Genomic DNA, 10,742 nt, shown 5'->3' with positions numbered 1-10,742 from the left:
TGGGATGCTGTTAGCTCTTTAATGCGAAACACATTTTTCCCCCGTCTTGTTATTTTTCAGGGGTTTATTGACCTTAGTCTTGGTTCCAAATCCGCTGTCATTCATTCTCTGAAGGGCCTTTAATAAAGCCAGGTCAGACTGACCCAGAACCGCAGGAGTGAATGAGCTTTTATCTTCCAGAGATGTGAAGGAGGGAAACAATGTTGCCTAAGAAATGTGAGCGCTCATTCCACTTCCTAAAGCACACACAATCCATTTTGTCATTCTGTCTACTTTCAGTGACACGTTAATTGAAGACTCCTGTGTAATGTTTTGAATAATTCAATGTCTCAATTTTGTTTTGTGACAAGTTCAGATAATGTATAGTATGTTCAGACATGAATTGTGTGAAAGACACTAATATATTAAATTAGGAAAATGTAATTGAGACTAATGGTGTCAATCGAATAAAAAATATCTAATCAAAATTAATCACGATTAATCCCACCTAACATTACCATTTTTAATTACAGTCATGTGAAAAAGTTAGGACACCCTACTGAATTCCATGGTTTTCCGAATCAGGACATCATTAAAACAAATCTGGTCCTTGGCCGCTCTTAAAATTTCGAAAATAAAACCTCAGATGAACAACAACGCATGACAAATTGCACCGTGTCATTATTTACTGAACAAAAATAAAGCCAAAATGGAAAAGCCATGTGTGACAAAGTTAGGACACCCTTACTGTTAACATTGGAATTAAGAGGGTAAATAACAGTCAAGCACTGCTAATCAAATACCTTTGATGAACTGATCATCAGCAAGTCTGAGCGCTTCTATAAACGCAAAAGCTTTGGCAGTTTGCTGGTCTGGAGCCTTCAGGTGCGTGTTAACACAATGCCAAGGAGGTAAGACATCAGCAATCATCTTAGAGAAGCAATTGTTGCTGCCATCAATCTGAGAAGAGTAATACGGCCATTTCCAAACAATTTGAAGTTTATTCACAAGTGGAAGACATTGAAAACAGACACCTCTCCTTCCAGGAGTGGACGTCCCAGAAAATTCACCCCAAGATCAGACCGTGTAAAGCTCAGAGAAATGGCAGACAACCCAAGAACTACACCTCAGACTCTACAGGCCTCAGTTAACACGTTAAATGATAAAGTTCATGACAATACCATTAGAAAAATATGGGACAAAAATGGCATGTTTGGAAGGCTTTGCAGAAGAAAGCATCTTCTATATAGAAAAAAACAATGCAGCACAGTTTAGGTCTGCAAAGTTGCATCTGAACAGAACACACGTCTTCTAGAATAATGTCCTTTGAACAGACGAGACCAAAGTGGAGATGTTTGGCCATAATGCACAGCACCAAGTTTGGTAAAAAAAAACCTAAAGAGCATATCAGCACAAACACCTCATACCAAAAGACAAACATGCTGGAGGAGGGCTGATCATTTTGGGCTTGTTTTGTAGCCACAGGACCTGGGCACCTCACAGTCATTGAGTTATCCATGAACTCCTCTGTATATCAAAGTATTCTAGTGTTGCAATAGTCCAGTCCAAGTCCAGAGCAGATCCTGACTCAAATGCTGTGGTGAGAGCTGTGCATAAGCAAATGCCCACAAACCTCAATAAACTGGAGCAACGTTGAAAAGAAGAGTGGTCCAAATTCCTCCAGAACGATTTGAGAGACTGATAAAGTCACACAGAAAATGAATTCTTCAAGTTATTGCTGCTAAAAGTGGATCTACAAGCAATTGACTCATAGGGTGTCCTAGGTTTGTCACACATGGCCTTTCCCTCTTGGCTGTATTTTTCTTAAATAAATAATGACACTGTGTTATATGTCATGTGATGATGTTTATCTGAGGATTTATTTTCCAAAGTTTAAGACCTGCCAAGGACCAGATATTTTTTCTTATTATGTCCTGATACAGAAAACCATGAAATTCAATAGGGTGTCCGAACTTTTTCACATGACTGTATACTTTTATATTGCAATAATTTCATATTTAATCTTCAAATTAACGTAGAAACAACATAAAGGAAGTATATTTTTGATATTTGTTTAATGACATCTTTTATCACGGATACCAGCTGATGTCTCTGTGAATTTTTTTGTAATATTAAACCATTAACTATAGCCATTCGAGATTATAATTGAGAGCTTTCAACTGAACATTTTTTAGACTTGTAATTTGAGTGAACTTAAAACAATCTTCACATAAGCCCATTATAATAACTGTCATATAGCTACCTGTTCAGAAAGAAAACATAGCCAAATTTAATAACGTTATCAAACACTAAAATCTAAATTAAATAAAAGATAAAGCTCAAAAGTACAGAAATTTCCTGATAATTTACTCACCCCCTTGTCATCCAAGATGTTCATGTCTTTCTCTCTTCAGTCATGAAGAAATTATGGTTTGTGAGGAAAACATTTCAGGATTTTTCTGCATATAATGGACTTCAGTTGTGCCCCCCGATTTTGAACTTCCAAAATGTAGTTTAAATGCAGCTTCAAAGGGCTCTAAACGATCCCAGCTGAGAAAGAAGGGTCTCATCTAGTGAAATGATCGGTCATTGTTTTTCGAAAAATAAAAATTTGTATACTTTTTAAGCACAAAAGCTCGTGCGCTGAGGTGACGTTGAAGCGCGCGTCTGAAAAGTCTTCTGTTTGATGTGCTCGATATTACGTTCTGTGTCTAAATTAGTGTTGTCACGATACCAAAATTTTAATTTTGATTTCGATACGATACCTGACTAAAATATCACGATACTGAACCGATACTACGAAAAAACAGAAAAAGTAATTGAATAATAGATAATCCAAATGAAGATCATAGTTATTTTATCTATTAAAACAAAGCATTTCATCCCCCTATTTAAATAAATAAATAAATAAATAAATAAAATCACAAATAATAATAATCACATACAAGTGCCACTACACAGGATTATGGTGAACAACTACCAAGCCTACAGGTATGTAGAAATCTTTGCTATATTAGTAAGGATAAAGCCACATCTTATTTCATGATATAGTAATTTTATTTCACAGCAACAATTTATATTATGACATAGTCATTTGTTATTTTATCTTTCTTATTAATAATAAGAACCTAGATGCAAGTAACAAACTGAAGGACAACTACAATAAAACAAAGACACAAATGAAATAAAGAGGGCCCTATGAAATCTGTTTTATTTTTTCCTATATTCCATTCAAATTCAAATTTTCTAGACTATATGTAATGGTTACATTAAAAAAAAAAATGATCAGAAAGCATGTTTAATTAATTGAAATCATGAAACTTGCAGAATTTAACAGCAATTTATTCATTATATTTTAATAAAAAAAATGTCTAATGAATTTATAAAGGATAATTAGATTTGATAAATAATTAATTTATTAGGCTATTTATTATTATTATTTTTTATTATTATTTTTTTTTCAGAAATACTGTGGTATGTATTTATAATTTTCTGGTAAATAAATTCTGGTAAATTTTTGTTTCTGGTAAATATTCCTTAATGTTTTAATAGTATTTTTATTAGTAGTAGTACTACTATCTTTACATTAATAATATATTAATATATTTCTGACTGTCAAAAGTTAAAACTAACTTTTATTTTGAAGGGTTGCTGTGAAGACCTCTAGAGTCTTTATTATATGACGATAGTTTCCCACAAAAGAAACGGTAAAATGCTTATGAAGTGACTCTTAGAGCAATAAAAATCGCGATACTTTTTAAGTACCGGTATATCGTGCAACACTAGTCTAAATAAATGCAATTCTTTCTTTAGTGGTTGTGGGTGGGGTGGCCAAACCTAGCCCCGCCCCTGCGTTAATTGCGTTAAATATTTTTAACGCTTTAAAGTGAAAAAAATTAAACGCCTGCCTTAATGCGCTAAATTTGACACCACTAATTGAGATGCAATAAAGCTTTTCTAAAATAACTAGCATGATTACATCTAATGGAAGAATCAGCTGAATATTTGGAAGCTGCTTAGAAATTTTGTTGAGCGTTACTGGCTTCTGCATTACTTAATATTCATTAGTCTCCAACTTATACTAAAGCGTTGTTTCAACAACTTCCTAAAATCATTTCCCACTTCCCCATACAGTTGGTCACAGTACAGACTCTCAAAAACATTCATTCATTTGCTCATTAAATGAGTTGGTCTGTGAAGATCTGAGGCAGAATTGAAAGCTGTAGGTTACTTTTGAATTAGATCATCTAATCATTTCAGTTAACAAAGCCTGAGAATGGATATCTGTGGTGTCTTGTGTATGGGAACTTGTGTATGGGAAAAATGAGCCAGGTATGAATTTGCCTGTTTAATTTTTTATTGCTATGCTACCTGTTCCCTAAATTATAACTTTTTAAATATGTAATAGTTTAGAGTTGGGGTGTTTTTTCACACGGGAAGTTTGTTGCGAGTGCTTAATAAAAATAACGAAGGGCGATTTTAACCGAAAAGAGTATTTTTCATAAATGTCAGCTAAAACCAGCTTGAACAGGCTAGGAGACCAGCTAAAACCAGCTAATTCCATCTTAAACCAGCTGAGACCAGCCAACCAGCTTAAGCTGTTTAAGCTGGGGTTTTTTTCAGCAACTTTCCAGGTTGCAAACACAATGTGGTTTGTTTTCAAAAAAAGAAAAGTAAAAGAATAAAGAGATGATAATACTATAATTACTTTGTAAAGTGATGTGTTCAATCTGTTCGCAAATATTTTCATAGGCTAAATGATTGTCCTAAACACAGCTGTCAAAGCCACATGTTTTATCACACTCACTATCATGTTAGAAGTGTTAGAAACATTGATTCACTCATTAATTGTTGGTCTGTGCAAATTAAGAGGCAGTAGGTTTGTTGTTTGATTTTCACTTTCGATCACTTTTGACGTAGGTCATCCAGTCATTTCATCCAACGGAGTGTGAAAATAGAGAACTATGGGAGTATTGTGAATGAGAAATATGCACACACATGTTGTTTTGTTGTATTTGTGATGTTGTTCTGTTGGTTTGTGTGATTCAGTGCCTCTGAAGAGCATCTCAGTAGAGGTTCAGGTTCAGGATCATGTAGCCACAGTCTCCTCCACTCTGCAGTATGTGAATGAGGAAGAGCGCCCCCTGGAGGCCTTGTTCGTCTTCCCTCTGCCTGCTGATGCTGCTGTCTGCCACTTCAGTGCCAAGATCGGAGAGCAGGAGATTGTGGCAGAGGTGCAAGACAGAGAAAGCGTGAGTCCAAATACATATCTGCAGAATGCTTTTTTGCTTATATTTACACTTTGCATCACATAACAAAACTGTATTATGCAGGCAAGGGATCAGTATGATGATGCTGTGAGTTCGGGTCAGCAGGCGTTTCTGTTGGAAGAGAGCGAAGAGAGCCCTGATGTGTTCAAAATGAGTGTCGGGTGTCTGTCGGCGGGTCAGAACGCTGCCGTCACCATCATCTACCTCACTGAGCTCGCTGTGCAGGCCGATCACTCACTGCGCTTCTGTCTGACGGCTGTACTCAACCCCCGATACACACCAGCAGGTCCTACAGCAGCTGCTTCAGGTTCAGGTGCTGGTATAGTCTCAGAGATTTCATCAGGAGCTGTTCCCTACACGCTGACTCTCAGTGTCCATGTGGGCTCTCCAAAGCCCATCTCCAAAATAGAGTCCAACTGCACTCTGGATCCTCTAGTGTTCCTCCACTCTGATCACAGTCAGGCTACGGTACTGTGTGTCTTCATGTGTTTATCTGGATGTGTGAGCAGAGCAGTTTTATGCATGTGTTGTTTGTGTGTGTAGGTGAATCTGAGTCCTGGTCACATGTTTGATAAGGACGTTGAGCTGTTTGTGTACTATCAGGATACCCATCAGCCCTCTGCTATAGTGGAGGCAGGAGTGGCCACTGCCCCATCAGGTATGACCTGCAGATCACTGGGATTATGGGATTGAGTGATGAAGGTGTCACTGACTCTTTCTCTCTTTTTCAGGCTCTCTGATGAGGGACCCAGTGGTTATGATAAGTTTGTACCCAGAGTTTCCGGAGGAAGTGATGAAATCACTGGCAACTTGTGGTGAGTTTGTTTTTATGATTGACAGATCAGGCAGTATGGGAGACATAATGCATCATGGGAAAGGAGCACAAATGCGCATTGAAAGTGCAAAGGTAAAATTTAATTTGTGCTTTTTGCTCTGTTGATGTATATTCAGATGAGACGCACTTGAAAATCTGTCCATGTCTCTCTATAGGACACTTTGCTGTTACTGTTGAAGAGTCTGCCCATGGGATGCTACTTCAATATCTATGGATTTGGATCTGATTTTGAGTCCTTTTTCCGTTAGTATCTAGATCTTCATACGTAGATATTCAGTTTTGAAATGTGTCAGTGGAGATGAGATGTTTTTTCAGTTTTTGCAGTCAGAGTGTTGTGTACGAACAGGACACAATGGATCAGGCTCTGAAGAGAGTGAAGGAAATGCGAGCAGACATGGGCGGCACAGAGATTTTAGAGCCTCTAAAACACATCTACAGTCAGCCCTGTTACCCCGATCACCCCAGACAGGTACAACACCTCAACATGCACCTGATTGACATTCTATGTGAAAGTACACACATGGCTTAATACTCAGATGTTTTTCTCTCTTCAGCTGTTCATCTTCACTGATGGAGAGGTGTTTAACACTAAAGCGGTGCTGGACCTGGTAAAGAGACATGCTCACTCTCACAGGTAAAGGTCTGCTGAGTTTAATCTGTCCATCATTCATATCTTCATCACTAACAGTAACAGAGTTTATTGTGTCTTCAGGTGTTTCTCATTCGGGATTGGTGAGGGTGCAAGTGCCGCCCTCATCACAGGAATGGCCAGGGAGGGATCTGGTCACGCTCAGTTCATCACAGACACCGACCGCATGCAGCCCAAAGTAAAGCTCTCCACTGGATTTCACAGGCACAGATGTCCCAGTCAAATGTCTCAATGGTTTCTCTTTCTCTTCAAACTATATCAGGTGATGCAGTCGCTCAGGTTTGCGCTGCAGCCCGCTGTGGTTAATATCTCTGTGGACTGGATCCTTCCAGATGGCGTTACTGTTGACACACTGTCTCCCCCAATCAATGTGCTCTTACAGGGTGAAAGGACATTAATTTATGCCCAACTTAAAGGAGAGGTGAGATGATTTTGCTTGTGTTTCTTTAATAAGAATTAAAGACCAGATTAAAAAAATCTGCCTTTTCTCTGTCATAGAGTTCAGGAGGCTCTGAGGGAACAGTGACAGTCAAATACAGTCTTAAAGATCAACCAGTAACAAACCAGCTCCACTTCTGCCTCAAACCAACTGAGGAAATAGGGTAACATGTACAAATACATTGAACTAGAGTGACATCTACTGTTTGCTTTTCCAATCTAACAAATTTCCTCCATGTTTTTGCAGGTTGTCCATTCACCGGCTGGCGGCTCGGACCCTGATCCGTTCTCTGGAGCAGAAGGAGAGGTCAGATGGTGCAGATGTTGAGGGCATCAGGAACAGGATGGTGGAGCTCAGTGTTCAGGCAGGAGTGAGCAGTGTTCATACAGCCTTCATTGCTGTGAATAAAGACAGCAGACAGGCTGTGAAAGGACCCCTGCTGCAGAGAAGAGTGCCGACATACGGTTAGTGCTTTTATTGTGTATATTGTATAAAATCACTTTTACTGTAAATTGATGTTTATATTAAGATGTAAAATCAAATGTTTTTCAGATGCCCTGATGCAAGCAAAGTGTGGTAAGACAGCATTTTGTTATTTAAGGACGAAGCACCTCATTAAGATGTGAAATCAAAAGTTTTTTTTAAATGTTCACTGGCAGTATTTGGAAAGAAAAACAACACACTACCAGCTAAATTTTGATTTGAACTTGAACCTTTAAGATATATAAAATTGGATTTTTGCAGTCATAATATGTTAATATTTGTGGAAATGTTCTGTTTGTTGTTACAGCAAGAAAAACATACGGTTTTCATTTTAGAGATCTTTCTTTTTTTTAGTGAGTGCACCCAAAAAGAAGATTGGATTCATGACAAGTAAGACAGTGAATACACAGCGTCACTAAAGCTCACTAAATGTGAAACACAAATGCAGCATCACCTTATGGTTAACAATCATTTGCAGAGATCCAGAATTTCTTCCGCCATGAGCCTGAAGAGACTGCGCGACTCCCTTTGTTCTGTTGTGATCCCGTAGGGAAACCAACTCTACAAACTCGGGGTGAGTACATTCCCAGCAATTTTTTGTTTTTGACTGAACTATTCATTTAAACTACATGCCATTCCTTAAGGTGACCTATTATGCCTCTTTTTACAAGATGTAAAATACGTTTCTGATGTCCCCAGAGTGTGTATGTGAAGTTTTAGCTTAAAATACATGATAGATAATCTTGGAAATCTGGAATCGTGTGTTAAGAGAGACTGTATATGATTTATTTGGATTATAAAAAAAAATTGACTGGGTGGGTTTTACCATTACGGGTAAAAATCATACAACTGTGTTCAAACACTTTATAAAAGTGATTTTTGCATAATTTTAAAACAAATAAATGAGAAGCAACACTTTCAGCAGTGAAAACATTATTTCAGTGTAAGTTGGGCTTGGATTTTGTGTATCTCACTTTTTTTTTTTTTTTTTACTGTTCCTATGTTATGTTTACATTTTGATGTGTTCATATCATGAAGATGTGAAATCAAATGTTTTTCAGATTTGCTTCTAGAACGTTCCATGGGAAGGTGGTAAGACAAACAATTGCATTTAATTGAACTTTCAGCCGCATGATTAGATGACCTCTGGTTCTTTCATCACACGTTGCATTATGGGAAACAGTATTCCATACAGTATGCCTTGTTGTTGTCATAAAATCATTGTTTTGTTTATTTATTTATAAATATTTTTTATGTTTTGCTGTAATGTTTAGAAATTGTCACTTTTTCAGACGTTGATGGTTCAGTTGCTCCTGAGCTCCAGAAGGACCCGTTACTGCAGCTGGTTTCTCTCCAAAAGGCGTCAGGTTACTGGGATCTGGACGCCACACTGGCTGATGTGTTTGGGAAGACGGAGGATGAGCTGACCAATCAGAAACCAGCACAGGTGAGAGACGTGATGAAATAATAAGACAGACATGATTGTGTCCAGTAACAAATGGTTTGTCCACAGGTGGATGGGTCAGTATGGGCCACTCTCCTGGCTCTGATCTGGTTATACGGCTGTAAAATAGAGCAGCAGGTGGAGTGGCAGTTTGTGGCCATGAAGGCAGCGTCATGGATCGGCTCTCAGAAAGGTGAGATCTCCATTCCAGACCACATTCATTCAGTCAGCATTCATCAAGAGTTCTTTGACGCAGACTGATGATTTGAGAGTGTTTGTGTGTGTGTGTTTCAGTGGGTGATCTGTCTCAGTGTGTGCATGTGGGGAATGTCCTGCTTGGATGTCAGGTGACCAAAGAGACTCTGGGAATATGAAGACATCAGTGTTTCTACATCCTGATTCGTCAGAGGACCAAAGAACTGTTTCATTCATATTACTGTCTTACTGTAGTTTGTATTATTATCTTAAATGGACAACAGATTATTATATAACAAATTATCAATTATATTACAAATTTAAAGTGAAAATAATTTCAATAAGATTAAACAAAACAAAATTGTGTCTACTATTTATAAAGTAAAAAGATATTTACACAGCTCTTTTCATTCAATGTAAGCTACAAACCACCATAAAATAGTTTGTATGGTCTCTTCTTCTGCCTTTGACCACACTATGTGTGGCAAAGTGACTAAAATCAATTTCATTAACACTCCATGTATGAATTTTGAATACAAATTATCTGTAATCTTAAATGTATAGTTTCCTCAAAAACTATCATTTGGCTTCAGATGGACTGGAATATAGGATACAAATCATATGGACTGATTGATGAGCTTGACAGTAATAGTACAGAACTGGAGCTGAGAAATTTCAACAAAAAATGTATTTTTCCCTATATTTTTGTTCCATAGGAAAAAAACAGCAGCACATGGGCTTGAAATGACAAAAGTGGGAATAAATAATTACTTGATTTAATATAAATTTCAGCTGAACCCTTCCTTTAAGTCTGAGTAATGCTGTTATACGTTTTTTTTTCTGTGTGATAAATAGATAAATAAAGAAAGAAAGAAATAACCACAGGTTATTTAAAGGAATTTAAAGAAGGTATTTTACATTTTAAATTCAATATTGGGTGTATACATTATGAATATACATTATATATAGTAAAGATCCATTTCCAAAGGGATAAACAAAAATCAATTGAACAGATAAAAGTAAAAAATGTTTCAAATAGTCAGAAAATGTTACAAATATTTGCTAAATAGTAGTTTTATTTATCATGTGTTGTCTGGCATTGTCTTGATCAAATAACCATGGGACTTCCCAAAAAAAAAGACGACATCTTGATGGCAGTATATGTGTCTGTGCAATTCCAATAAATGCCTCTATTTCAATGGTACCTTCGCACATATTCCAGTCAACAATGCTGTTTGCTCTGCTGCACCCCCATACCATAACAGTCGTTGTATTTGCATCTGTCGCTGATGAAAGTCTGGAGAGTCCCTTTGGTCTTTGGTACTGAGAACTCAACTTCCATTTTTCCCAGAAACAAGCTGAACTGTGGACTCGTCTGACCCCAGCACACATTTCCATTGTCTTTTTGACTGAGATGAGCTCTGGCCCAGAGAACCCCATGGTATCAC

At 37.4% G+C, this 10,742-nt stretch overlaps 1 pseudogene; it reads left to right on the top strand.

Annotated features, from left to right (window-relative positions):
* The first annotated feature begins 4,967 nt into the window (after positions 1-4,967).
* LOC127156499 (von Willebrand factor A domain-containing protein 5A-like) lies at positions 4,968-9,657 on the top strand (annotated as a pseudogene).
* The last annotated feature ends 1,085 nt before the right edge of the window (positions 9,658-10,742 follow it).

This window comes from Labeo rohita, chromosome 25, assembly GCF_022985175.1.
Source record: "Labeo rohita strain BAU-BD-2019 chromosome 25, IGBB_LRoh.1.0, whole genome shotgun sequence".
Classification (NCBI taxonomy): domain Eukaryota; kingdom Metazoa; phylum Chordata; class Actinopteri; order Cypriniformes; family Cyprinidae; genus Labeo; species Labeo rohita.
This window is presented reverse-complemented; position numbering and strand designations above follow the sequence as displayed.